General features: G+C 38.4%; 2 long non-coding RNA genes across 2 annotated transcripts; one reads left to right on the forward strand and one right to left on the reverse strand.

Moving 5' to 3' along the window:
- The first annotated feature begins 6,514 nt into the window (after nt 1-6,514).
- Nucleotides 6,515-23,109, forward strand: LOC122030840. The gene is made up of 2 exons (XR_006125630.1): nt 6,515-6,780; nt 22,846-23,109. It is a non-coding gene; the product is annotated as an uncharacterized LOC122030840 (long non-coding RNA).
- On the reverse strand, nt 13,856-15,906 carry LOC122030841. Its single transcript, XR_006125631.1, has 3 exons — nt 15,773-15,906; nt 15,396-15,498; nt 13,856-14,270 (listed from the first exon to the last, which is right to left on the reverse strand). It is a non-coding gene; the product is annotated as an uncharacterized LOC122030841 (long non-coding RNA).
- Nucleotides 23,110-24,120: the final 1,011 nt, after the last annotated feature.

A 24,120-nucleotide genomic window follows, 5' to 3' on the forward strand; every position in this document is an offset into this window, starting at 1 on the left:
GTTGTTTAATTCCTAGCTCCAGGTAGAGTCGTCAATTTGGGTAGGGTCCGTCGGGTTGGCCCGCCCCGCCAAATAATTTAAGCGAGTTGGGTTAAAATTTTATCAACCCAAGTCCGCCGTGGGCCGACCCGCCTAGGCCCGCGACCCGCGCGGGTCGGCCCGTTCGAGCTTGGGTTGACCCGCAGGTTGAAAAACACATGTAAGCTAAGTTTTAAGCCAATTTATTATCTTTTTTCGTTATAATTTTGAAATAAAAATAGTACTTTTCATCCAACATAAGTACTCATTTGTAAAATACATATTTATGTATACATTTAATTGTAGAAAATTTTTTCGAAATAAAACGTTGAAGATATGCAATATTTTTTAATTTTTTTAAAAATTTTTGATGGGCCCGCGGGTTGGCCCGCCAAACCCGCAACTCGCCTTAGAATGGGTTGGGTTGGAAATTTCCCAACCCGCCAAGTTGGCGGGTTGGCCCGCCCCGCCCCGCCCCGCCCCGCCAAATGGTTAGCCTGCCACAGGCCAACCCGCCCCGCCACGGATTGACTCGTCTGACAGCTCTAGCTCCAGGGACCTTTATATAGCCTCTGGAAAATCCTATCTCGGAGGTCCAAGGCGCCTCTAACTGAGGTTTAAGGCGCTTCCATTAAGTGGGTGGATAAAACTTTATCCGTAGCGCAAACGGTCAGTTTTTGACCAGGTGAAGGCGCCTTCATCAAGTCTTGAAGGCGCCTTCAGCAGTGTTTCCAGCACACTTGCTTCTTTGCTTCAACTTTCGAAGTTCCGTTCTTTTGGGTGATTGCGGCCAGCCGGAATAGGGCTCACTCGAACCCAATTCCCGAACTTCTCCTCGAGCAGCCTTCCTCCCAGCTTAACGTCCCTCGAACGCCACGTACGTTCTTCTCGCCCACCGATGTACTCTTCCGCAGCTCTCTCGTCCTTCGGACCCATCGAGCCCGTCGGCTCCCTTCCCGTGTCGTCTTTCTCGCTAACTGTGTCTTCCGCTCGATTTACTGCGTTCCTAAGCTCCTGCACACTCAGACACAGGGATCAAACACAAGGCAGGACCTAACCATTGATTACATCAAAACAACCACGGGGTGCAACAATTATTATATCATGATTAAGAGTACACACTAAAAAGAAATTACCTCAAATGATCCTGCTCAATACACTCATAGTGTACTAGTGTAATATTATAGTCAAGATAAACTATTACCAAATTACACTACAACCACTCCAATAGTTTGTCTCATTCCATCTTAGTTGTGAGCTACCATTTATAATTTATAAGGATCTGATAACATGATCTTCTGTATGTCTCCTCACACCATGTTATCTACAATATAAATTAAATGGACAACCACACTTAGTATAAATGTAGACATTTGACCAATGTGATTATTATTTCTAAATAAATGTTTACAAAAGATTAGACTTTTAGTATACATTTCAACACATCCTTCTCAATCTACCCAAGGTATCAAAGACGTGCTCGATATCAAGAGAAACATAGCAGTTATTTTCCTAGTAACCTAACTCAATCTCAAAGGGGTAACTCGCTAGTCTTCACCCACGACAACTGTTTTTTATATCCCTTATTCATTTTTTTTACTCTTTCTTTTTATTTTTTTTCATTTATTTCTAAGTGATTGCAAGGTGCAACACTTAACACCAATGCATATAAATGCAAATATTAAGATATTTTGATTTTTCTAAATGAGTTTACATGATTCGAGCATCATCCAGTATACAAAATGTAGTTTGAGAAATCACCATAGAAACACTAGTACTAATCAAATTCTATGAATCATGACTATTTTCAAAGTTATCAATAATCAAAACTAGGCAAAGTGTATAGAGGTCCTAAAACAAAGTCAATATTTAAACTCTTACAGTAAAATATTCCTCACTTCATGCTATCATAGATAGAAAAAGATAGATCACTAAATATACTAGCACTATAAGTAACCCATAAACCACATAAAATCTAAAATAAACGTGCTAGTATTTTGCATTAAGGAACAAACAATCATGATGTGATGAATGATGTAACTAGCAAAAATTTTATTATGCAAAAAGAAATAAACAAAAACTAAACTAAACCAAATGCATCTAATGCATCCCCAGACTTAAATTTTTTATTGTCCCAATGAAAACTAAAAACAATGTGGAGGAGATAAAAAGTAAGAGAAGTTACCAAGTGATGCATGCTAAATGTCATTAACTTCCCCATCATGTAGTTGCATTCCTCCTAATCTTTGAGTCTTATAAAAGAAGATTGATAACAAAAAATTGAGTAGAGGATACATTTTTATTATAAAGAAAGAAATAAAACTAAAAAGGAACTAAAACAAAAATGAAAACAAGATTGAACTTGGGTTGCCTCCCAAGAAGCGCTTGTTTAAGGTCATTAGCTCGACCACCTCGTTAAATTCATCTAAATCTCGATCTTGGAGGGGTAAAATATTTTAGAACCTTCTTACCAAAGGTTCTCAGTTTTTCAACAAATATACTCTCCTTCAAAGGTTCAACCGTATCATGTCCTTGTGACTCTTGTGCAACGTATGTCCTGCCACCACCATGGTCAAAAAAGAATTGCTTAGTAACAGTAGATAATTCAATTGAAATTTGACTTTTACTAATCACTAATGTAAGTAAATCATCGAACATGATTTGAAATTTAGATAAGGAAGATTGTGACCCAAAGTGGTGGTCTTTCTAAAAAAGATGATTCTTGACTTAGCTTCTATTGCACAAGTCCCTACACTCTCAACATCAACTAATTCATGCCCTACATCATCCAAAGTGACTAATAATTGTGTGACTAAGGAGAGTGATTCTTGGGTCATCCCTACACATCCCTCCACAACATGACTATAAATTGGTTCAAATGTACAAAGGGAAGGCTCTTCTAGATCTTTGATATTAAGAGGTAATGGAATTAGAGTGGTGCACTTCTTTATCAAAGTCTCAGATTCAAGATCCTCAAGCTTATCACAACGTTTTTTTTATTATAGACTCGAGATTAGCTGAAATTCTATTATTTGTTGAGTCTATACTATCAAGTATATCATACATTTTCTTGATGTCCTTGAGTGATTCAGCTTGAATAGCTACAAGTTCTTCTAAACGTTTTAACATTCCATCATCAAATAATTGAGCTTCCATAGCATCTACATAGTTACCTTGTCTCTTATCAAAGCTAAAAACAAATTGGGGGTCATTCGAGTCAGAGTCATATGTGTGTGAATTTGATGAGGTCATTTTATCTATCTTTCTATCGAGTTCATCTATTGATGTTCCCAAATTATATAGCTTGTAGCAATTCTCAATTGAATGGCCTATCCCATTACAAGCTTTACAAAAATTTTGCTCTGACCTTTGATTAAAGTTAAAGAAAACACCCTTTCTTTCAACATGCATTCTATATGGGCGGTCAAACAATGTTGGACAATTATCATATATATGACCAGTTGCACAACAAAATTTACAGAAAAGAGTATTAGAGTTTACAACAGACATTTGGTCAAACTTTTGAAATAGAGCTTTCAATTTAGTAATCAGTTTAAACATGTCCATCTAAATGATTATAGTCAGACCAAGATAGACATGTAGAAAAAAAAATGCAGAATTAAAAACAAAGGAAAGAAAAATGCATAATGAAAATAAGAAAGAAAAGAAAAAAGAAAAAAAAATGTCTAGAGTTACTCATATGCTAATCAACTAATGTTAATCGAAAACAGTCCCCAGCAACGGCGCCAAAAACTTGTTACGTCACTGTAAGTGTACGGTCACATCGTCATTAATAATAAAAGATATCGTATCCACAGATACCGTTGATTAAGCACCAGTTAACTTCGCACGACGAATTATCTAGACAAACACAAGATTGATTAGAAAGAAAGTAAGAGAAAGAAAGAGGAAAGAGAGAGAATAGATCTTGAGAGGAATTGAGCAAGAGGATGGTGGATGATAGATTCTAGGATTTTGATTTCCTTGTAATGCTAGGTGATGTTACATAAATTGCTTAATTTCTATCCTTTATGTTCATGCTCTTGTAGGAAGTTAGATTCATTACCGACTCTCCCCTGTAGTGGATAAGCCAGCATGATCTACTACTCCATGTCCTATGCTACTAAATGGAAGTGATTCCTATGAAGTCCGTTAGCGAGGCAACCCTGTCACGACGCCCCTCGGTCATATAACATAGAAACACACAAACACATAATAACATAGAAATAGAAATAGAGATTACGCCCGATCCCCTACTTCCTTGAGGATATTTGTTTCTCCTTTCAAGGTGATACCCTAGACGTCCGTTAGCGAGGCAGCCCTATCACGACATCCCTCGGTCATACAATCTAGGGTATTTCCCCTACGGGATTAACAAATCTACACAACCATTTGATAAAACATGCAAAAGATATATATAAGCATTCACACACACATCCTCAAACATGAATAAGACATCAACAAATCATTGAATAGAATCATGACAAATCTACATAGTTTTACATCATCCATCACATCACAAATACTCCCTACATCCTAGATCTGGAGATCTACTCCATTGCAAAGGAAGAACAACCCCAAAACATAAAGAAAAACATACTTACAACCCTAGATGTGAAAAGAAGGGAAAGAAGAGATGCTTGTCAATGATTCCGATGTCTTGGGGATGCCTCCTTGCTCCGGAGATAGACGGATCGATGAGGGATGGAGGTGGATGAAGCTCTAGGGTTTTCCCCCTAAGGGGAGAACCCTTCACCAAGAAGAGGGACCAAGTCCCAAACTCAAGATGATTTAAAAAGGAGAGAAAACCCCCTTTTATAGAACAGGGTGTGACCTCCACACGACCCGTGACACGGCCGTGTGGCCTTCACACGGTCGTGTGCATCTTCCTCTCGGCCAAGGTGACACGGCCGTGTAGATTCACACGACCATGTGCTGCTTCAACACTGGATGGCCTACACGGTCGTGTGGCTCACACGCCCGTGTGCTTCTTCTGCTCTATTAAGGTTACACGGTCGTGGCCTTGTTCTCCTATGCAAAAATCACACGACCGTGTGGATTCACACAGCCGTGGCCTTCTCGCTACTGGAATGTTGGCATGATCGTGCCATTTAGCACGACCGTGTGCTACTTGGCCACGGGGATAATGGTATGGTCGTGTGGGGCACACGGTCGTGGCCTTCTTCGCATTGGGTGCTAGCACGGTCGTGCCATTCGGCACAGCCAAGGCATGATAATGGCCACACGACCGTGTGGCATACACGACCCAAGTTGGATTTCCTCCAGAGTTGCTCTTGTGTGCAAGTTACCTTCATTTTCGCTCCAAATAGCGTCCTATCAATCAAAACAAGCAAAGAATATATCTCCGAACAGAATATAATAGAAGTATGACATTATAATGAAATAAGGTGCAATAAACATAGATTATACTCATGAAATATAAGTAAATGTGCATCCAAACATGCATAAAAGTGTATATAATTTACGCACATCAGCGCCTAAGCCAGAGTCGGGCATAAGTTGCTCGGCGTCGAGTTGGACTAACAACACTACCACTATTTCTGACGCACAACACCGTCAGTATTTTTAAAGGGGAGGCGCATATTACTCATGAAGGGGAGGGGTGGTGTGTGGTCGGCCGACAATGGTCGTAGCAACAACCTAGTCCCGCAGCAACGACGTCTCGCATGCAGTGGTTGTGCCCAACAGTCGTCAGTGGGTAATTGATGACTCAATCTTGGCAGGGATCTTGGTCGATGATGTCGACTGTCTCCCTTGTGCTTCGACTATAAGGGAGGCAATTATGAAGGCTACCGTAGTGGTGCAGCGATGGCGACAAGGGTGTATACGTGAACGGGAGAAAAGCGGCAAAGGTAAAACAAAAATAAACTTAGGTTAATGTTTTCATCAACTCTCAATTTAAATAGGGTAATCCAAACAGATTTTCTATTATCTCATTTATCCCCATCAAACCTAAAATGATGCATTTAAAATCCCCAAAAAAAATTCATAAAATTCCAATAAATTCTATAAATTTATTTTCTTATTAATTATCTATTTTTGTATTATTATTTTCCTAAATAAAATTTAATTATCTCAAATTTTTAACCCTTATATATATTTTTGGTGTATTACACAACGCCCGTCGAAAAATTCCTTCCAACATCGCAACCACCTAATTGGAGATCATCCGCTTAAACAAACCCAACCTCAAGGAAGCTCTTCATTTGCAAGCAAAATAAAAAACCCATAACTGCTGCATCTTTGATTCAACTTGCAACAATCAGCATGGCTCATAGGACCCATGATGGACCAATCTGTGTTGCAACATATCGACATTGGCACTCTATGTAAGGTCCGACTTAAAAAAAGAAGTAAAATTCAAGGGGGAGCATGATAATAGGCTCTTTATTTTACTTAAGGGAGGTTAAATTGCTAATAACCAACTAATTGACATATGAGCTCGGCATAATTGGTAAGGAATGGACCTAACCTAGGGTTTAGTTCTTATAAGAGGAGTGGTGAAGAGAAAAGAAAAAAAAAAGAGAAAGAGAAAGGAGAGGTCTCGGTGGAAGAAAAGAAAGAGGAAAAGAGAGCTCTCGACGGAAGAAAAGAAAGGAGGAGGGAGAGCTTTTGGCTTCGACCTTGGAAGGAAGAACGAAGCCAAAGGGATGCCCCACCGTTGCTCCTTGTCGTCACCTGTGCCAACACTAAGCCTCCGAGCAAGGCACCTCTTAAACCTTTTTCTTTCCACTCCTTTAAGTATGTTTTCGCAACAGTTTTTCCTAGCTTTTATTTCTGCTCCTTTGAACCCATATTCACAGCAGGTTTTGAGGGATTTCTAGGTTATCCATAGCAAGTTTTTTTTTGGAGGGGGATTTGAGGGCTAAGAGCAACAGATTTATGGGAAATTTCTAGGTTATACACAGTAGGATTTTGAGGGGAATTGTGAGGGTGAAGAGCAAAATGATTTTGAGGGGAAATTGGGGCATGAGCAGTAAGTTTTTGAGGGGGAGTTGGGCATTACAAGTAATAGGTTTCTGGAAGGATTCCTTGGGCTATTTGCGACAAGATTTGAGAAGTTGTCGAAGCGTGTGTGGGTGGCAACAGATTTTGCCGAATGATTGGTCATTTGATGTTTGAAGAGGTCTAGGAGTGTGGATGTTTATTTAGCCTTAAGTAGCTAGTAATGTTCATATCTACCAAACATCACGTAGTTAATGGTATACATGCACATTTGAGCCAAGTATAGATTAATGGTATGATTATTTAATTAGCTTTATGTGGTAAATGATAATCATGCCTATTTAATTTTATTTAGTGAATAGTATTCATGCTTATCAAGTTCATGTAGTTAATGGTATACATGCATATTTGAGCCTCATATAAAAAAAATGATTAACCAGCCTGTATAACGTTGAACCTGGGGTGACCGGCTCGACCCCACGGAAGTTTCCCACCGGCCACCAGGGTAAATCGGGAAGCGCTCGCAGCGGACAACCCAAAAGTCCAACATCCTTTAGTTGCATGCCCCATTTAGAGAAATTTTTTTTTACAAATTTGCCATAGCTGGGACTCGAACCGCGAGTGCCTGGGTGACAACCTTGATACCCTACTGCTGCACCATAGCCCCAGGGACTATTCGAGCCTCATATAGATTAATGGTATGATTGTTTAACTGACTTTATGTGGTAAATGATAATCATGCTTATTTAGTTTTATTTAGTGAATGGTATCTCCATGCTTATCGAGTTCATGCAGCTAATGGTATACATGCATATTTGAGCCTCATATAGATTAATGGTATGATTGTTTAATTGGCTTCATGTGGTAAACGATAATCATGCTTATTTAGTTTTATTTAGTGAATGATATCCATGCTTATCGAGTTCATGTAGTTAATGATGTACATGCTTATTTGAGCCTCATGTAGTATAATGATATGATTGCTTAATTAGCTTTACGTAGTAAATGATAATCGTGTTTATTTAACTTAGTGAAATTCATGCTTATCAAGCTCATGGTATGGATGCCTATTTAATGATAAAAAAAATGAAAAAAAAACAATGATGATGAGAACTAATGAAAATTCTGTGAGAGCCAAGGCCCCAGGGGGACCCCGTTTACGAGACAAGGCTCCAAAGGGACCCCAATACCAGATTTTCATATTTGGCCATGGCCCAATGACGAGATTTGTTGACACCCCGCCACCTGGTACTAGGGTTAAACAGGTTGATCAATAGAATAAAGGATAAAGGATGACTAATGCATCTACACCTAAGAATGATATACGATAAATGCTAAAGAAAAATGCTATATAATGTAATGATTGAAGGATAAACAAAAATAATGATGTGTGATACTTATAGTTTAATGTTTTATGAAAAAAATGCCTATATGCCTGCTTACTTGTTTGTTTGACAATAAATTCCAAGTAAAAGAAGATTTAATGATGCATCGACTAGTTAAGGAATTTTGCTGCTATGATTTGGAGGTGCTGAGTTAAACTCACTAGATTTGGTTTGTATCAAATGAGCGGACGACGTTGGAGGCTTGGACCCTTGACTAGACTGGACTGGACAGTACACTCTCGAGGGCCTTCCGATTTCACATAAAGAATAAATAAACAACATTTATGATTTAGAGAGAATAAAATAATACTCAATTTAGATCCCCAGAATGTTTGACTGGTTTATTAATTACAAACAATTTTCTTATTTATTAAAATGTTATATGGTACATGAAATGTAAACAAAAAAAAAAAAAAAACTTAAGGTCGTTTTACTCTATTTCCTATGTGTTGCCCTATGATGATTCCTCCATCCACTAGAGACTCTTGATCGGCCGCCACCTTTACAACAAGGCCTTCATCTATCATTGCCATATCCACTTCTATAGCCACCCCATACCACTATTAGATTCCTAATTGCCCTTCACCCTCCATAGGATACTGCAAACAATGTCCGACACTACCCTCACACTGTCACACAACACCATCAGTCACAGCTCGGCACCGCTTCCCAGCCACCATCCTCCTCTAGTCACTCTCTTCCATATTCCGAACTAGTGCACCAACAATTGCAAGCAACAACCCCACACTGATTGTTCACACAATAGCACCATAGCCCAACCGCAAGGTTATATCACTCTTGTTTCTATTTGAGTAATTTTGCAAAGTCCAACTAATCTATAATTTTATAAATTAGTTCTGTTCATAAAAAAAAATAGAGTTACTATAAAACCAATAACTAAAAACCAAGACAAGGTAGTTTTTTAGTGTGCTCCACCATTTGATTGACACAACAATTCAGGAATTACCCAGCTTTCATCGTAAAGCAAATCTTACATAGTGATTGTTATCGAATGCAAACATAGATTTCAAATCTAAATACAAGCATTTAGTTGGTTTAATTTAAATTCTTGGATTTAGTTACTTTTTCTCACAAGTTTTTGCACACCATCATATATTATTCATTGAAAAACATAAAAATGAAAATGTTAACATATAGATTTTTCTCGCTTAGTTTAATCATCATTTATAGAAAAATTTAAGTGAAAACATATGCATAATTTATTTACATGCATTGTAGTCATATACTTGTTTTTGCATTATTTACATGCATTGTAGTCATATACGTGTTTTGAAAATCATCATTGTGATGTCCCATGATGAAGTGAAGCTAAATAAAGTTGTTAATACTAACAATTCACCTACAAAGGTGCACCTATAAAGGTGGATCAGAACATAATTTTCTCATGACAAAATAATGCCCCATGTGTGTTGGACATGATAACTAGGGTCATCAACTAATAAAAATAGTTCCAAATCAATTTCTTGATATAATTTGGCATCATAGAATCAGTGACCCATGGTTAAAAAAATGTGATAGATATAAGTCAATGTTTAAACCAGTATGTCAAATGTCTAAACATTCAACCAATTACAGTCCAAGACTTCAGAAGAGAGAAAGATGTCATACCTGCCAAAAGGCTTGGTTCCTATATGCATCTAGCTCATCAATAAAAATGATACATGGAGCTTTCTCTTTTGCTAGCCGGAAGGCATCTCGAACAATTTTGGTTCCAATACCAATATACATCTGCATAAACTGGTTACAATGAAACATCTGGTATTTCCATGAGAAAAAAAGATTACAACCACTAACCAGAATCATTTATCCTTAAGACATTAAAATCTTTTGTAGTCTGCTAAATCACCTTTACATCTTGTATTAATATATTAGTCTAGTTATTTTGCTCATGTACATTCATAAATAAAACTCTCAGAACCCAAAACATGGATACTTTGAAATCAGGAGTTAGGATTTTAAAGTTCAGAAGTTTTTTTTTAATCGAGTACCAAATTTGTATTACAGTTTTAATTTACTAGTCATAACAAACCTAATAAATGAAAACCTTGTTTATAGGAACATAAGGTTATTGTCAAGCCTATAAAGACACCCAGTTCTAATCATCAACAATCGCACAAGCCTAACACATAATGCATACCACGATCATGTGGAACTGGTTGCCTTTCCTACGGCAATATAATTTAGGACGGGAGGAAAAAAGGAAGCTGGACTTAACGAAATATGATTTAGTTATTGCTCAACCTACATGAGCCTCCCGACCTGTGCCTCTTCTAGTTCTGCAATCCACTCCTCATGGCACTCCCCTAAGCGGGCTAAACAAGCTTAGTAATAAACTATTGGCTCTAAATCTACTTACAAAAATCATAATCACAATTGTGTCACGCCCCGAGGGTAAGGTTGTCCGACGAAAATCGGACAACACCTCCCCTGTAGCAGTGACAAATGGAACTAGTATACATTGTCCCAAGGCTACTCACAGGCAATCTACAGCCCACACGGCTGGATGTAAACACAACCACGCAGTTTATAAGCAACTCACACGGCTGGAAATAAACACAACCACGCAGTTAATAAACAGCTCACACGGCTGAAACAAAACACAGCGGAAGTCACAAAATAACGATCACAAAACTACAATACAACTAACTATGAGCCGACTCAATTTGACACTATAACATCAAACCAAATAAAAGAAACCATAAAGCTAAACTTCATACAAAAGACATATATACACAAACAAGTCTAAAGTCAAAAAAAAAATACGAACAGAAGCAATAACAAAAGAAGTCACTCGATGTGATATGGGACTGGCAGACGGGATCTCCAGGCGATTCCATAAATCCTTTACCTGCTACTGGAGAAATAAACCAGTTCATGAGGTGGTGAGTCCTAGGACTCAACAGGTAATAAATAGATAGTACATAAATATAATAAAGAACTAAAGAAACAAAAGTATACAGTCTCATAGGGAAATTAGCAGATACTACAGTGATATCATAATAAATGTCCATACCTGAAACCATATCCTAGGCTAGTAATAGAAGGTCAGGAGTAGTAAAGGTCTGCTACAATATTGCTCATAACTACAGGGATAACATGTGAGATATATACATACTACTAATAAGTAAGCCAGTGTCTAAGCACATGCAACAAGTATATAACTCAACATATGTAAGCATATCACATGGATATAATAAAACAATTGCATAGCAATCAACAGGTATAATAATAACAACGTATGCACGGATGGTCACTGTACTCACTCCAGCTATATGATCGAGAGATCGGGACAATGACAACTGTACTCACTCCAGCTACCACTACTCTCAAGTGGCCGAGTGGACAGATATTGAGTAGCTAACTAGCTACGTAGCAATAGGGTCCCTACTACTTGCATCTCCAGCTATCACTACACATGAGTGACCGAGTAGGAGCACTACAGGACAAGCAATATCTGCTCCAGCTACCACTACCCAATGATATGATGCAACAGTCATTATACATATATAAACAAAAATCAGGTATGTTACAGTAAGCCAGCATGCTCAATAAGGTATCAGAATAAACAACTATCAAAACAAGTATAGTATCTAGTATCTACTAAATATCATGGATAACAACGTGAGACTGTATAGATATCAAGTTGACTATCTCAAAGATCGAGTGGATAAGTATCAAACATAGGAAAAAATACGAGTGGAGTCAAGGTAAATACAACAACTATCCGAATATAAAACTCATGTCCTAGAATCAAAGTACTAAAGAGACAAAGCAGGAAGTACCCGCTTTTATATGTCGATCATGCTAAACAATCTCATATCGAGACGCTCGTCTCGAATCAACGTCCTGCAAGTCACATATTGTACAGTTTAACTAATCACATCTACAACAATTAGTAAAACTTCAAGACCTAAACTAATAGGGAAAAACATTAATCGAACGATCATTAATTAATCCTAATTAATGATAATCCAATAGTCCTCAATCAACCGATTGTTTCATCTTCCAATTCACATTCATATTTAGTAATTCATATATAACCAAACCTAGCACCATCATCAATTAACAAATCATGTAATACATAGAGACAAACAACTTCATAATCATCATGAATCACTTAATTCATTACTAATTGATCAACTCATCCATAAACAATCACAACTACATTGGATTAAGCATTCCATAATCAAATTAAGTTAAACTAACTTGAATCAATTCCAACAACTCACCCAAATTCCAAATGCTCCCCTATTGATTCATGATCGGAGATGTTGGCTGGTGAAATTGGTATCCGAAGCAAGGTGGAGTTGCTGATCTCCCAAAACATATACCCTAAAACACAACCAACATCTTAATATATGAGAATGAGACTCAAATCTTAATCCACCACCCTAAACTAAACAATTTACCCTAATTCAGATATGCATATGCTTTGTGAAGAAATCCAGACGCAACAACTATAGAAATAGAGCTCTCCTCTTAGATCCGATGAGAGGATGGTGGCACAGCGATAATTGGAGCTAGGTGGAGGTGCTGCCCTCCAAATCAAATAACCCTAAATCAACAATAAGTATAAATCTCATACCTAAATCATCTACTAGAGGTAATTGGTTACCTTGAGTGTGTTCACTGGCAGCAGGAAAGGCTCCAGCAGCCACTAAGTGCCGGAGACGATGGCCACAGTAGATGCGACTGAGTGTTGGGGACGATGGTCGCGATTCAGCTCCGACGAAGGGAAACAGCGCTGTGGAGATAGGAAATCCAGGGACTCACCGCTCCGGTTAGCTTCCCAAGCCGGAGGAGGTTAGCTCAGCCCTTCCTGCACCGTTTCCCCCTTCCGGCACTAGTGACACCTAGCAATCGGCCGACGATGAGATCGAGAGAGAGAGTGGCGATGTCTGACGGATCGAGGCGGCGGTGGTGACACGAGACAAAAAGAGCAACTAGGAACCGGGAGTGGGCCACGGCTTGAGGGAGAAGATGATGGATCTGTGCGGTGCTAGGGCACATCGCCAGCCAACGATCGTCGTCGGCGATGAGTAGGGGAAGGAAAGATGCTCGCGAGGTGGGGATCGAGCGGAGATGGGAGAAGGAAATCGACGTAGTGAGGAAGAGGGGTAATACTTAGGTTTATATATTAAACTTTAGGTTAATTAACCTAATCAACTCCCAATTTAATTGGGATATCCAAACAAACTTTCTCCTAACACAATAGATTCGTCATCTTTAAACCTGTCATATGACCTCCGTTTAAATCCCTAAAAATTTCTAAAAATTTCTGAAAAATCCTATAAGGTTATTACTTAAATAACCTTTATTATTTAATTATCGGATCTTACATATTTGATCCTACAGAAATATCTACACATAAGATGGCTCCTTGACTCATGTCATACCACCTTCTCTATCATATGCAAGGAACAACAAGACATGTGAAATGACCCCACATGAAGAGGACCCAAAATTTAACCTTTCCCTATACTCAAATGTACTTGTTTTAGAGGAGATTAAGTTGAGACGTCACCCACTTAAGAGAAGTTGGGCTTTCCATACAAGGGATTCAAAACAGAATTGGGAGTAGATTACAAGAAAAAACAGAGGTTACTCATCTCACCAACTAATCAAGATGTGTGTGTGTGTGTGTGTATATGATCTAGAGTAAGAACATATCACAATATTGCAATTACTTGCAGGAACATATCACAATATTGCATTACCTGTTTCTCAAGGCCCCCAATACATTATAATCTTCAGTTGGCTTTTCATCAACCTCCATTGCCTTTACATGTGAGTCATATTCTGAAGGAAGAGTATCCAAGATCACATAACTATCCTTTTTGACTCCCACAAGGTCACCAGGTATTAGCTTATCAGGGTCCACTAATCCAACAGTAGGCAGAAAGATTGTCGGGGTAAAAAAGCAAAATAAAAAATAAACAACTTAACTGAATGATGAATAACAAAGAGTTATCGGGTTATATAAACAATCATGACTACATAGAACCTCAAAAAGCAAACCTACAATAATATTGAAGAAAGTTGCATTAAAATAAGAAAGAGTAATCACAAACTAATCACAAGAAAGGATCAGATTCTCAGTGCTCCATTGTTGCATAGTTCAAAGGAAAAATACAAAATAAAAGGCACAGGCATCTAGCCAAACCTTACTAGAGAAATTCAAACCATGTTACTGAGAATAAAAAAGGGCAGGTGCATGAAGCTCCCGCTATGCGGGGTCCCGGGGAAAGATTCATTGTACGTAGTCTTACCCTGCTTTTTTGCAAGAGATTGTTTCCATGATTCGAACTCGTAACCTTTTGGTCACAAAGCAACAACTTTACCGTTGCGCCATATCTCCCCTTCAAACCATGTTACTGAGAATGGTCTGAAAAAATATTTCTCAACTTTCACTTTGAAGACAGATGGCATATATATCCACATAACCAAGCATTTAACATCAACATGATTTCTAGTGCATCTTATGAAATTTCTACCTTTTACCCAACTGAATCATGTAGTAGAACATTAAAAAAATAGAAAAAAGAAAGATATTTAGTTATGTTTGCATATATGACTTTAAGTGAGAATACAAGTGCATATTTGACTCCACAAATACATTTACCTCTATCAAGATAATATCAGTTATGAAACCAAACTCTTTGAAGACCAAAGAAAAAAAATCATGTTTTTGTCATTTGATTTGATTGTTTAGGCTGAATAATGGTCACAACTATTTCCCTCAAAAGGACAAAATGCAGCAGCAATGGAATATTATAACGATTTGCTTAACCTTGAAATAGAATCAAGAAAAAAAGAAGAATCTCTAAACCACAGATAACTCATTAAAGTTCAAAAACCATTAGTCAATAGAAGTTAGGCAAATATTTCAATATGGTCACCTGAATTTTAAGCATAAATCTTGACAAGAAGGATGTACGCATACACATGAGAACAAATTGATTGGTAGTACAAACACAGAACAAGCTAAGTATCGATACTACTTACTCGTTGTGTAGAAGTTTCTAACACAACACATTTGCCCTTCCTTTGAGAGTAGATCAATATTGTCACTATCTCCCTCTTCCTCTTCTGGATTCATATCCAAAACCTAGGGAAGAATGCTACGGGGTTAGCAATCCAATCATTTTTCCATGATTAATCAACTATGTACTTGCATTCAACAGAAAGAAAAAAAATGAAGAATAACTTTCTTAATTGAATCGCCCCCTGAACAAAAGAAGTAAAAAGAAGTCAAAGAAAATTGCAATAAATACTTCTCGCAATTCCACAAGTATATACTGATTTAAGACAAGAAGCTTTTCTCCAAGAACACAAGTAGACATATTGAATAAGGAAAGAGAAATATAGCTAAAGAAGCCAACCTCGACAATGCTTCTGACGAGGTAAGGTAACTGCTGGTGGATCTTAATCTTCTCTTGGTTATCCTTGATCTTTTCTTTGCAGATCTCGAATTCGATACTTGTCCTCTGCAACTCATCCTGCTACCCACACCAACACATTCTCGAGATTAAACAAAAAAACAGAACAAATACTAAATTTAAAGGAACAGTGATCGAAGAGGCTAGAGGTTTAGGTTTACAGACCTTGAGAGTGCGGATCTTGTCGTCGAGGAGACTAGATGCCCTAATAATGTCGTTAGTTGTGCAAAAAAGTGGGTCCCGCCGCCCAGCGGCCCCCTGGGTCTGACTTCACAGGGATTCTTGGAGGAGATAAATCAACAGTGAATACTGACCCCAGTAAAACGTGGTGTCTCCGGAATTTAATACAGCCAGCCCAGATTATTAATTCAGTGCGCGTTCGTGGACCTTCGACCCTACAACTCATTGTGGAAGGATGTCACGTCTTAACCGATTCTTCCAGTCCACAGGAGCCTTAATAATGTCTTTAGTGGTCATGGCGAGAGTCGGTCGTCCTCGAACTCAGTGTCTTCCTCCATCGCCATAGTCTCGGAGAGAGAACAGAGATATTCACCCGGTCAATGCGATTCTTCTGGAAGCAAACGGGCATCGATGCTTCCTCGATCTTAAGCTCTGGATCTTATCTAGGTACGAACCGCCACGGCGGAGTGAAATATTAATTATAGGAGAAAAAACTAGATATTTTAAAAAATTCCAATAAACGTTACTGCATATTTTATATAAAAACATTTTTTATTTTACTATTATTATAATAGCTTTGATAATTATTTATCATGATTAAAATATAAAAAATAACTATTGCACTTTTATAAAACATTATTATATATTTAATATTATTATATCAAATTACTTTTTGTTAACTCAGTTGAAATTATTTAAAGTTTATCTAAATTATTTTAAATTAATTAAATCGAGTAACTACTACATATTTATAATTAATTTATACATTTAAAATTATAAATTTATTTTGAATATTATTATATTAAAATATTTTTTTATCAATTTAGTTAAATTTATTTAAATTATTAGTCTATAATATTATAATAATATTGTATAATTATGATTATATTATAGCAATTCATCATGGTTACTAATTATAATAAATAATATAATAGATTTTTTTTATTTTTAAAATATTAATGATCATATCTGAAAATTATGAAAATGATGCGTTGGGAACGATGACTTAGTTGTTGATTGAGAGAAGACTTTTTACTTCACAAAGAAACTTCCTTTTGATCCTACATACGGAGACAAGCCAGCAAAATGTTAGCGCCCATAAACCAGGAGGAGTCTTTGGCGAAGGTCCTCTAATGTTCAAGTTAGTACAACTTTCGGACGGTTGAATAAAGAATAGTAGAGAACGTGTGCGCGAGAGTAAGCTTCAGATGTTCAGAGAACATACATTTCCAATGGAGAAGACCCCCTTTATATACCATCTCTCATAACCTCCGTGATCATGAGGTAGCTAAGAATGTCAGAAGTTGTTGGGTAATGAAAGTGTACAACCTAGACAACATGTAATAATTGTCCGAAGAATCTTCCATTTACCCATATGTGTATTCTCTTTTATCGTTTACAGCTTATGTCGTGGTTAACGCTGTTGAAGGAATATACTATCATAAATTGTTGACTGATGAGAGACACAATAATCATTAAAGAAGGTTCTAGTAGAATATTCTCTAACACATAGTTGTTATTTTGACATGTTGTTAAGATTATCTGTTCATGTTATCAGCTAAATATATCCCGGTCGACCATCTTTTATACCTGTTGTCACATTAAGCTACTTTTATTATGCATTGAATTTTATTAGAAATCTATTTGGAGAATAATATAATGCCTTGGACATTTTGGAAGTTTGTTTGCTGGAAGTCTGTTTGAGAAGCAATATGATACTTTTGCATGTTGGAAATACATCCGGGCAGCAATATGAAGCTAAGTGTCTTAGGCTTGGTCGACCTTTTATCCGGCTGAGCGTATAAACACGTCTGGTTCTATGACCGAACGTATACACAAGCATATTGTCGTGTGACAACCCATAGGGGGTGATCAGTAATAAGGTTGGACGGGCGTGTGTAGAGAAGCTCGTATAGAGTAAGGAGTGTGAAATTTCCCTCAGCCAGACTTTTGACTAGTCAATTATGATGTGGGTCGGACATTCCGACCGCCCTATAAGGTCGACCATCCTTAAACTTGGTCAGCTATTAAATGACCGGACATACTATCTTTTTAGTTCAAGAGTAAAGCACTAAATTCCTTGCGTTCTATCACCTTAAGGGTCGATCGGCCTTCTCCATAACAGCTTTCAATTTGGTCAGGCTGGACCTACGAACCTTAGCGATGAGCAAACAATTAGAGCTAGGTGACGGATGCTCTCCTCCATTGACTTTGACTGCCATGTCACTTTAACTTTGTCTACCACGTCATCTTCTGGATCTGCTCGTTACATCCTGTATCACTAGCTTTCCCTTCAAGTCTAGTCGAATGAGGTGTAGCTAATTGACTGGACCCAAGTCTAACTCTCATCTACTCGCTCCTTTTACCAGGGCCATCCGAAAATGCATGTTTCCTCTAAGGTATTTTTTCAAAAAATGCCTATCAGAGGCATGTTGTTTAGAAGAGAGTACCGAGGACATGCAGAGAGGCACTTCAATAGCTAAATGATTTGATTGTCACCTCCATCATAAATGTCAATTTATGGGTGGATGTCACGCGTCTACGTTCCTCATTTTTTTGAAACGATCTCTGACGCATGCTTCTTTATACGACTCAACAACATCTCTCCTCTTACAGATCAACGTTCCATTGTATGCCCATTATTTTGATCGAACGACGGTAATTAAGTGATACCTTATAAAAAAAATCCTAAATGACACAAAATCTCAAAACTTTGTCTTTCATCTTCCTCGATTTTCTTCTCTAGCGACTTCCCTTCTACCAACTTCTTCTTTTGCATTCTAAGTGATCCAGTAAGTTGTTCGTTCATTGTTTACTTTTCATTCTCTCATGACTCAAGAATCTCTCGCCCCTGGTATACTCTTACCTGCCCAGATTTTGATGATTCTGATAGAGCATACATCCACTCTAGATATGAAATCCCTCAAATTTACCGCATTGTTATCCCTTCCTTGGATGCTCATCCCCATCGCCCTCCTATTAACCATATCACTTTCTTTAAGGACAAGTTAGTAGTCGGTCTATGTTTTCCCATTCCTCCATTCATGTCGGAGGTGAGTCAATATTTTAATGTTCCTTTGCAACAATTTGCCCCAAACGTCTTTCGCTACATGTGTGGGTTATTTATGTTGTTTTGCCTATTCGACATTCCTCCCACACCACACAATCTGTATTTATTTTCCTATCCCAAGAAATTGGAACCAGGGGTCTTCCTTTTTCAATTCCTCCCAAAATCAGTTTTCTTCGAGGATATGCCCTCTTCAAACAAGCGATGGAATCTCGCTTCTTTTTCATTGAAATGCCTGAACCTACCACTTGATCTACTGAGTGGCAATTTTCCCTTCCTCCTTTTCCTGACCTTGGAAATTATAAGTGCGACCCAACTTTTATCTCACACTCCAATAATCTGAGTGGCCAATTCTTTAAAATCCACAAATGGCTGTGCGAAGACCTTTTGTACTTGTTTAGCTTGAACCCCATTCGAAAGAAATTTCCCTGCTCTTTTGGTTAATTTTGATAATTTGGTCATTGCATTATCACTAACTAAAGTATTTTTTATTTTATGTAATGGATACCATTTATGAATCCTTGGTTGCTGACGAGATTAACCTAGAGGAAGAGGAGGTCCTTGCTTAGGAGTGGGCACTGTTGGTTAAGTGGGCTGCTTAACCGATCGCCCCTTCCAATGGAGCATGCGACAGCTGAACAGCCGAATCCAGTGCAGCCACTGCCTCTGGAGCTATCTCCCGATAGTCTCATGGTGTCTGAGGATTCTCCTACAAAAGTAGAGGCCACCCGAAAGAAGAGACAAAAACTGTGCAAATTTGTCCATGCCCAAGTCCCTAAAGGACAAACAACCTCTATTAAAGTGCCCTTCACACATTTATCTCCTACCCAGGAAGAGCTCGTCCGAGAGGGGCCCATCCAGGAGGAGGCGCAAACACCCTCCTCCAAGAAGACTTTGCCCTCTCTTCCTCCTATTAGTCTCATTCCAGAAATTACTCAAGTGCAGGAGGTCACTTCCCCACCGGGATTCTCTCTTGCTCTTGTTTGTGTAAGAACTCTCTCGGTCTCCACTTCTACCGCACCAAGGAGGCCTTATCAATTTTTGACCACCCTTAATTTACCATCCGCCCAGGCTATAACTTCTCCCTCAACCACCCCTCATTGTTGGCTAGATATTTATGAGGAGTCACTTAAAGAAAGCCTGAGAGGATGCAGGGAATCAACTAAGTGAGCTTACTCCCACAAAGCTAACCGATAAATATTCCTATGAGCTAACCAAGGTAAAATAATTTTCTTTATTGCTTCTCCTGTTTAGTATTTCTAATATTGTTTCTTTTCTAGCGATGGATGACCAAGATGGGCCTGACATAGATATTGGCAACCCTAGCCCAGGAAAATGAATCCTTGAAGCAGTAAATTTTTAAGGCTGCTACTGTATATACCCTCAATCAGCTAAGTGAGGTAGAAGCTCGGCTCCAAGAAGCTCAAGGGTTGCCAAAATTCAAGATCTTGAAATCAACCAAATTGTAGACTACCCTGAAAAATTTTGAAGCTAGACTCCTATCGGAAACAGCTCGTCGAATGAAAATCGGAGCAGAGCTGGACAAGAAAACTGTAGAGGTCAAGTAGCATTCCGCTCAACTGAAGGAATTGAAAACCACAAATAATACCAAGCTAGCTAACAAAGAATCTGAGTTGGTAGCTCGAAATGCTGAACAAGATTCTCTGAGCTCAGACTTAAAGACTGCCTAAACCATCTTATCTAATAAAGAATCTGAACTGGCAGCTCTCTTTGCGGCGTTAATAGCCATCCAGACGGAGTTAGCGGCCTACCAAGCGGGGGAAGATAAGGGCTTTGAAACAAGGAAGAAAGCTCTCCTTCAATCATGCAACTTTAATGCACCTATCGCCAACTTCATTAATAAATTCCTTCTTTTCGGTGCTGACGGTGCACTGGAGCAACTAAAGGAAGGGGATATCTAGACTCTGAGCCCCCCGCTCGCTTCCTTGACCGCAAGAAATTGATCCAGAATCACTCGCCTGGCTTTTTTCCAAATTTACTATGATTTACTTTATTTTCCTTTCTTCTTTTATGTAACACCCAAAATTTCATTGTTTGGAGTTCTAAAAGTACTTATAAATATTTAGAAATGCTTTAGAATATTCTAGAGATTTTTAGAAATTTTTAGAATATTTTTATGAAATTTTCAGAGTTCGTTTGGTATTTTTACCAAAATAAAGAATTTACAAAAAATAAAGAGGTTCGGTCGAGGTTCGAACCCGCGACCTCCGACTCGATCCAAGACTTAAGCAAAGCGCGATAGCCAAGCGCTCAAGCAGGTGTTTCATGATCAAAATGATGGAGAAATAAATTTAAGTAATAACTGAAATCGAGAATACCCATTAGTATAAAAAGGAATCGGGTAATTTCCTCACGACCAAAACCCTCTCATCCTCTCCTCTCTCGCGTGTGATGGCGCTGCTCGGGCAAAAACGAAGCCGAAGCTAGGGCTTCGTCTCCGGCAACCGGTCAAGGGGTAATTCCGTGAGCTCTTCACAGATTCGAGACCCTCTCGTCGAGGAGAACCCGTAGGCACGAAGAAGAGGCTGAGATTTCAAGCTCCCTGAAACCCTAGAAGCTTCTCTTCTCGGCTGTAAGTTCAAGAACACATAGGTAAGTGCTCTCGCCTGCAGTAGGAGTAGTTTTCGGATCTTTGTTTCCTTCTTTAGTTTGAGCTTTTCAACAGACAATTAATAGAAGTCTAATTCCAGCAAGTTTAGATTTTCTTTTGCTATTTATGGGATATGAACAACCCCTTACCCTTAGCACATTAGTTGAGTTTTCTTGCTTCCTGATTGTGCATGTTAGTATTTTAGTTTTTAGTTTTTTTACTGATTTAGAGAGCATGAACAACCTGTGTTTTAAGTATACCATGTTGGTTTGCTCTGTTACTACAATGAATAAGAACAGCTTTATTTAAACTATGCCGTTTAGACCTTTTCTGCTTTCCAATTAGCACGGACAGCCTTACCTACTCTCCAGCATGCATTTTTAAATGTTCCTTTAGCATCCCAGTTTGCTTGTTTTTAGTTCGTGTTGAGTTATTGAGTATGAACATATCACATATTTGAGTAGTTATAAGTAAGAAAAGACCAAGGATTTAATTTAATCCCAAATTCCAGAATTTGAGATCAAACATACACCAAGTATTTGAAGAAATGTCGAGACACTTCATTTTAGGAGTATTTAAAGATAATATGTATTTTATTTGAAAAGGTTAGTACCCGACTTTCTAGGTTGTCGTTAAATAAATCCAGGTGATCAATTCCGAGGTCTTAGCCCTGGTAAGACCAAGGTCTTTACCCTCATAGGACTGGTGGCTCGCTACCTCAGTTTATATTAGGGAGCGCGCAATGGTACTAAGTCTGGGTCCAAGAGATTATTATTTTGAAGTATAAGAGTATAAGTTTGGGAATAAATGAAATAAGCTTCACATAGGTTTAAAAACCAGCAAGTTTAGCTCTTTTATTCTAGCATGTTGTTTAGACTATTTTACTGCTATTTGCAAGCATGAGCAGCCTTACATGTTTAGCATTTCAGTCTGTTTTGATTCCTCTGTTAGCTTGACAGGTATGACCAGCCGATCCTTTAGCTTTGTAGTATTGATTTCTTTGATTTCGGTTCCTTTGCTATTAGATGAGCATGAGCAGCTTTTCTTTTAAAGCATTTAGTTTTTAGATTCCTTTTTGTACACATGCATTTCTAAGTTTTGCGAGTTAGATAGCACTTACTAAGCATCCACTTATAGTTGCATTTCATTTTACTGCAGATAAAGGAAAAGGAAAGCTACAGTGAAGGAAGGCGACAAGGAGGTGTGGGATGGATGTGTGATGTCTGGACTATGGAAGCCTTGGGACCTTGCTAAAGAATTTATTAAGATTAACTCCTTATTTAAGTTGATAAGAAAATTTTGGAATCGGATTTTCTATTTCGTGCTGCTAGGGGATTCATTGATGGGTTAACTATTTTCCTTATTGTTAGCTAAGGTTGCCTGGAAATTTTAATATGATACAGTCATTACACTTGAATTGCATGCATTAGTTGCTGTAAGTTACATGTTCTGCTCTTATTTTCTGGATCAGTTAAAGGGGGTTAAGTGTTACTATCTTTAGAGTAAGCAATATCAGTTAAGTAGAATGAGTAGTTAAGTAGCGTCCACCCTTATAGAGTAGTAGTAAAGAGGGTGGTCGTTACAGGTTGGTATCAGAGCCGTCCCTATTCTCCATCATCACGCACACATCAACATCAGCCTTGCCATCTTCAAGTAAGAAAGTACTTAATTTTTTTATTTATTATGTCTTTCCTTATTAATTGCAGTATAGAGAAATCCTTAGAAGTATTTGCTTATATGTGTTTAAGTAAGATAAAAGTTCTTGTTTTTGTTTTCTTTCTATGTTTATATATATATATATATATGTCTAGAGAGTATAGGGACGATTTCAAGTTTTCTCTCTCTGCATGACTAGATGGCAAGAAGAGGGCGTCCCCGTACCGCTCGTACTGAGGACCAAGCTCAGGAGAACGAAGAGCCCAGAACAACTGAGCCTAGTATCTCTGAAGTTGTTGCTCAACTCCAGAGACAAGTAGCTGAGCAACAACAAGTAATCACCAATCTGATGGCAAATCAGCAGCCAGTTCCTCCCCCTCCCCCAACTATCAATGTGGAGACCCCAGTGGTGGCTGAGGTTCCACCAGCTATCCTGGAAGGCGCCACAACACCTAAACAATAAGAAGCATACCTGATACAATGGCTGAAGTTGAAGCCAGAAAGTTTCTCAGGCACGACTGAGCCCTGGGATGCGCAGGTTTGGTTCAAGACACTAGAGAGCACAATGGAGCTTCTTGACTGGCCAGAAGTTGAGAAAGTCAAGTGTGCCTCCTTCTGCCTATCTGGAGATGCTCGTATGTAGTGGAAGAGAGTTAAGAGCAAGAGAGCAGCCAACCAGATGAGCTGGGCTGACTTTGAGATAGAGTTTTATGAAGAATTCTTCCGCCAACAGATCACCAATAAACATTATGAGGAGTTTCAGACAAGGTGACCTGC

This window comes from Zingiber officinale, chromosome 11A (genome assembly GCF_018446385.1).
Source record: "Zingiber officinale cultivar Zhangliang chromosome 11A, Zo_v1.1, whole genome shotgun sequence".
In the NCBI taxonomy this organism is placed as follows: Eukaryota; Viridiplantae; Streptophyta; class Magnoliopsida; order Zingiberales; family Zingiberaceae; genus Zingiber; species Zingiber officinale.